We start from the raw sequence: 6,879 nt of genomic DNA, 5'->3' as shown, positions 1-6,879 counted from the left end.
GGACCCGAAACATTAACTCTGTTTTTTCCTTCACAGCTGCTGCCAGACCTGCTGAGCTTTTCCAGCAACTTTGTTTTTGTTCCTATAGTTCAAACTGTTTTTTTTTTAGTTGTTATATCCCATTGCATTCAGGAAAGGAATTATTCCTGCCTGCAGATTGTAACAGAAAAAAATAATCTGTTTTCCAACAAACAATCCAGCATCAAAGAGGATTGGAAACTGTAGCTGCACATCTCCAGGAGCAGTTACATCTGTCTCCTTTCTCAGTCTCCATGTTGAAGTCACTAATCATTCATGTTGACATATCTTGGCTTCCATGAATGTTATTTTCTCAGGCCGTCGAGTTGTCCATTCAAATGCAAGGAAGTTCTCAGCTATCTCCACAGCTAACATTGCATGTTTTTCTGTTAGCTCCACCATACATCTCAAGTCTTGGAGGAGATACACCTACCCATTTTAAGGGGTCATTTGTATCCCTACATCTCCTAGTCTCTGGTACCTTCACCCTCATTATTTCAGAAACTGTACTTGCCTGTCCATCAAGTTATCATGTGGAAACCTTCTACCTGTCCTTTAAGATAGCACAAAAATCCTTCTATTGATCCATCTCCAGGACCTCACTTGGGTTTTAACACAATTTACTGCAATGATCACAATTTAGCAACATTCACAACTTCTCAGACACTAAAGCAGTCCATATCACGCTGTGGACAAGGACAAAAATGCTTGGGAACACTATTACCTGCAAGTTCCCAAACAAACCACTCACCATCCTGACTTGGAAATATATCACCGTTCCTTCACTGTGGCTGGGGCAAGATCCTGCAACTCCCATTCTAACAGTATTGTGGGTCTACCTACAGCACGTGGACTGCAGTGATTCAAGAAACATGATACAGGAAGGATATTATTAAGCTAGAGAGGGTTCAGAGGAGATTTACCAGAATGCTGCTGGAAATGGAGAGTTTGAGTTATAAAGAAAGGCTGGATAGCCTGGGACTTTTTCACTGGCATGTAGGAGGTTGAGAAGTGACTTTATAGAGGTTTACAAAATCATGAGAGGTGGGTAGGTGTCTTTTTCCTAGGATGGGAGATTTCAAGACTAAGGTCTATATTTTTAAGGTAGGAGGAGAAAGACTTAAAAAAGACATGAGAAGCAAAGTTTTTAATGGAGATTGGTTCGTGTGTGGAATGAACTTCTTGAGGAAATGGTGAATGCGGGCACAGTTACAAAGTTTAAAAGACACTTAGATAGGTACATGAATAGAAAAGGTTTGGAGGGATATGGGCTAGGAGCAGGCAGGTGGGACTAGTTTAATTTGGGATTGTGTTCGGCATGGACTGGTTGGACCGATGGATCTGATTCCATGCTGTATGACACTATGACACTAAGAAGGCAGCTCACCACCACCTTGTCCAGTGAAGTTAGGGATGGGTAATAAATGTGCATTTTTCAGTGGTGCCATGAGAACGAATGGAATCAAGATTCCTCGCAGCAGGCTGCACAGTGAGTGCCCACTGCAGTCATTTATGTTACAAACTAAGGTGCTTCTCTTTTGACTTTCATTCAACATTTGTGAATCGATATAAATAGCCAATGAAAAATATGTCACAACAAGAATTAGGAGCAGCGGAGACACCGCCAGCTTCAATCCCACCGTGACCTCAGGAAGCAACTTGTATGATTTTCACTATAAATATTTGCATTTATGTAGCACCTTTCATGACTTTTGAAGCGCAGTCACAGTAACATAGGAACAATAACAGCCAATATATACACAGCAATGCCCACAAACAACAACACAGAAATGACCAGATAAGCTCTTTATGTAATTCTGATTAAGAAATAACTATTGGCCTGGACAATTTGGATAATTCCCTTGGTCTTCTTTGAAATAGTGCCATGGGATCTTTTACATGCCAGCTGGAGCCATGGTTTAACTTCATATCTTACTGCATGTCCAACTTTGCAGCACTCTCTCGACGTTGTTCTGAAAAGTAATCTTTGATGTGGGTGCACAAATCTTGGACTGGGATTTGAACCCAGAACCTTGTAACTGAGCAGTGAAAGTACTGTGATGATGCTGTGGCTGTAAGAGGTTATTTTGCTCTGTCTTTTTGTCTACGAAGAGAGGTTTTAAGACAGAGGAACTGAGTAGGCTACAAGAACCATTGCAGTAAACATCTTGTGAGGCCTTGGGTTTTTTACTTTTGAAAAGTTGGAACAATAGAAGCAGGTATGGTCGAGCTCCCACAGAACCAGGACCTTTAGTTTAGCTTTCAGCAGTTGATTTTGGGGTCTTGAAGATGTGGAAGTTTTTTGTTTCTCCCTCTCTTGGTTACAGTCAAAAAATGGGGGTTCTGTGCCTGCTGCAGGAGTTGAATATGGGACAGCCTGTGTTCTGAATTTGCCTTTTTCCAAGGGTGTGTTTATGGGAAGTTACAATATTGGAACAGCTAGTTAGTGTATCTATTATTCTGTTAAGTTTTCCCATACAGTTAAGTTATTCCAATTCCTGCTTTCTTTTGTTGAAATTTAACTGTAGTGAATAATAAAGTGTGTTTTGCTTTAAATCCAGGAGTTTGACCAATCTGGAACACTTTACATTTACCTTTGAAATAAGAAAAAGTTAGAGTCTAGACTATCTTCTGAATATTTTGAGGGGTTTTGGCCTGGTCCATTACAGCATTACCATTGAGTCCAGCTATCACTAAGCCATTACCTACTTGAGTGGAAAATCTCTCCAGCTCCTCCTTGCCCCTCATTGTAACCTCACCCACAATGAGACAGAACCTGTCTTTCAGGAACTTGCTGTTGCACTTACAGCAAAGTTACATTTCATCTCTAATAAATTTCCCATTGTGACACAAGTTCTACCGTTTTTCAGACGAGACAGTAAATTGAGGGCCCGTCTGTCCTGTCAGGTAGAAATAAACATCCCATGGGAATACTGGGGAAAATAAAAACAAGGGATCTCTGCCCGGTGTCCTGGCCGATACTTAACCCCCATCTAATATCACTCATACTCAGCCTTTGTTCTTTATTACGCTTTTTGGGACGTTGCTGTGCGAAAATTGGTTGCTACCTTTCCTACATTGCAACAGTTACCACATTTCACAAGTAGTTTAATGGCTGTAAAGTCCTTTGGGATGTCCTGAAAGGCGCTATATAAATACAGGTCTTTCTTACATTTAGCTTCCCAGTTCAGGAAAGGAGACTTCCCAGGAAGCCCTGTCATTTAGTTTTCTCTCAGGATTGTGTTCGAGATTATATAATGCACATACGCGCTACACGTTGATCAATTTAAAACTTGTAGTAGGTGCAAAGCCTTAAAAGCAGGATTTTACCAAGTTTAGGGGCCTTGAAAGCGATACAGTATGGGGAGCAGCATCGAGATCTTGGTCTAAACATTGTTGAGGTTTCAGTGAGTGCTGTTTTTGAAATGTATCTTTGTCCTTTTCAAATGCCAAGCTGTGTGGGAATCTCCGTGGTGGAGAATCGGGTTGCTGAGGGATTCTCCACTTCACCGCCTTCATTTAACTTCATGCACAAAACACCCACTCAGATCAGAGAAACGGGGAAGCCTTGCAATTATCATCAGGTATGAGTGTACTCTCTTATTCTCTGGTCTGTCTAAAGCAAACATCTGTCACTTGAGCGGGGATATTCCAGGCACCAGAAATGTGCTTGAATTTTGTTCATATTATTGGACTCATGTAAGTGACCCCATAGAAGGTGCAAATTTGATTTGTGTAAAGAGAGAAATTGTACAGGGCTTGGGGTAGCTGCAATGAAAAGAAAGTTAGTGTTAAGAGTAACCCACATCTTTTAAAATGAGGCAAAATAAAGAACTGTACCTCCAATCAAAACACGGGGTGAGTTGACATGATGTTATTAATGTGCAAGGAGTCCCATGTGGCATTGTGAATAGCTTTTATCCCAGGATTCTAAATGACAGCTTTTATGTTTACACCTTGAGATAGACATTATTAATTAATTAATGTGATTGTATTGTACCTTCGTTAGAAATTCAACCACTCTTTGATCTTTGATTTCTGTCATCCCTCAAAATAATGGTACCATGATTTGTTCGTCATGTGAAGGGACTTCCCCGAAAATTTTCATTTCAATTGAAGGATACAATGTCATTTCCCTGGCATTTCCCTCGTCTAATTCTCATTCTGGCTGCTGAGGAGACTTTAGGCTCCACAGAATATATCTGAGGCCCAATAATCTGATACATGGGTTAAGATCACAGCGTTTCTTCTGCATTGCTTATTTGATATATCAAGAGGCTTACTGATGCAAGAGATTTAGCAAGGTCTTGCCAATTTCAAATCCTTATATTGTGGGTCAGAGCCACCGTGACCTTTTTGCCCTGTCTTGCCTCAGTGGAGTCTCACTTGAATAGTTGCATTGTGAGTATGGCTATACAGAGGGAAAAAAAGCTACTGCTCTGAAAATGTCATTGTTTGGATTCAAGGAGTACGGCGGTAATGCGGCAGATGAAATGCCACGAAGCATTCACCCTGTCTTGAGAAGCCTGAAAGTTCTCACTCCTGGATCTATACACTGCAGCCAGCACAGCGACAATAGGGGTTAGGTTACCAGATTGCGTTCGCTTGGCTGCTCCTCAGTCCGTCAACAAGAAGATAATTAAATGCTTCACAGGGCTACATGAGTGAGCTACTGGCAGACCACTGGGAAAGTCTCATTTCCATATGGCCAGCCAAGCTGAAACAAGATGGACATTGTCCCCAGGAATAGATAGTTTGGGTATGACTGCAAAGATGGCCACTCGTTGTACTGGTGACTGACCGAATGTAGGAGTTTCAGGCAGTATTTCTCACACACTGGCTTGATTCAGCTCCTGAACTCTCTGAAAGTCAAGTTAAAGGAACTGTGTCATTAGGGTCAATACAGAACTCCAGCTGAGCAGCTCAGGAGGAGTTTGTTGTCACAGTTCTTCTGCTGTGTGTTTATCTTGCCTAAAGCTCCGATTTCTTTAAAAACCGAAAGGGTCACCAGATCCGAAAAGTTAACTCTGAATTTTTTCCTTCACAGATGCTGCCAGACCTGCTGAACCTCTCCAGTAACTTTTGTTTTTGTTCCAATTGATTTCTTCACCCGAACAGCCCAGAAAACATTTGTTTATAACTTGCCACATAATGGTTTTCACTAAACTGTCCTGTGTATTGCTGCCATTCCACTTGCCTTGTCCCTTTTCAAAATTCACATTCAGTTGGCACAACACCCCTCGGTATATTTAACAATAAAGAGAGTTCAGGTGCTCAATATGAGTGGAGGGTGTCCAATATCAGTTCAGTATGAAAAACCATCTTGGTGAAAAAGTTAAAGTGCACATGAGGAAGAACCTCCCCAGTGATTGTTAAAGCCGCAATTGCCAAGGAATTCTTGGCTACTCATACTCAGGAACAAAACTGCACGTCATTTTGTTGCAACGAGCAACCTATCCTGTCATTCCTTAACCAGACAACATCAACTCTGAGCACAGCTAAGTACTGCCTTTGTCCTGGCGACTCTTACAACATGGGCTTATACAGTACCACTTCTTTTTAAATGAATTCCTCAGAGCATTTCCAGAACATGACATACAAGTCCAAGTCATTTCCATCTCTAAGGACGGAGTAGCATTGCTTCGAAATGAGCAAGATTTTGAAGCTAAGCCTGTAGAAACACAGTGACAAATCCAAGTAACAGAAGGAGGCAATGTAAGAACATAGAAAAATGATGATTTAATACAATGCTTGTACCTAACATGTAACGAGACTTTCATATTTTCCCTTCCCAGTACAGGAGAACTGGTGGTCACACTGTCACCCCAAATGAGAATGAGTAGTAACACAAACTGGCAATTAAATGTGGCATCTTCTTTTAATTAATTTGGTCAGTAGAGGTGCTGGTGTCCTGCTAATATCACTAGAGCTGTATCCAGGAGCCCACACTATCCGTCTGTGACATGAGTCAAATCCCACTGCAGCAAATGCTGACTTAAATTTAAGTTCAATTAATAAATCTGGAAATTAAAGACAGTCAACAGTGGCTCCATGGTCACCAATAAACTGCTGCTAAAAAAACATTGTTTTCTAATGTACTTCAGAGAAGGAAATCCGCCATCCTTACCTGGTCTGGCTACAGATGACTCCAGACCCAGAAATGTGGTAGACTCATAGAATTCCTATAGTGTGGATGCAAGCTATTCGGCTCATTGAGTCCACACCGACGCTTCAACAATCATCCCATCCAGACCCATCCCATCCCTGTAACTTAGCATTTTCCCACAACTAACCCACCAAGCCTGCACATCCCTGCACACTATGGGCAATTTAGCATGGCCAATCCACCAAACGGACACGTCATTGGATTTTTGGATCTTTGGACGTGCCATGCAGACACAGGGAGAACATACAAACTCCATACAGACAGTCACCCAAGGATGGAATCCAACTTGTGTCCCTGGCACTGCAAGGCAACAGTGCTAACCACTGGACCACCTCCAAACTGTTGGATCTTTTTTGAAATGGCTCAGCAAGCCATTCAAACTGCTGTAAAGTCTAAAAAGAATTAATCTTGACCACCTAGCATTGATGTTGCATTTCCCTGTTAACCTTGCAAATGCTTCCTTAAGCAGCTGAGTGCTTGTGCTAAAATTCTGAGAGCTGTCTCACAGACCAATCAAACCTGACATAACCTATAAGGTGTGATTCTTTGAATATGTCTATGTCACGGACAACATCCTGGATATCTCCTAGTCAACTAGCAAGACAGACTCACTAGGGTTGGAAGAACAGTGATATACTGTCTTGGAAGTCCTGAACATGGAGGTCTCATGACGTTACCAAACATGAGCAAGGGAA

This window comes from Rhincodon typus, chromosome 33 (assembly GCF_021869965.1).
Source record: "Rhincodon typus isolate 14 chromosome 33, sRhiTyp1.1, whole genome shotgun sequence".
NCBI classification, from domain to species: Eukaryota; Metazoa; Chordata; class Chondrichthyes; order Orectolobiformes; family Rhincodontidae; genus Rhincodon; species Rhincodon typus.
This window is presented reverse-complemented; position numbering follows the sequence as displayed.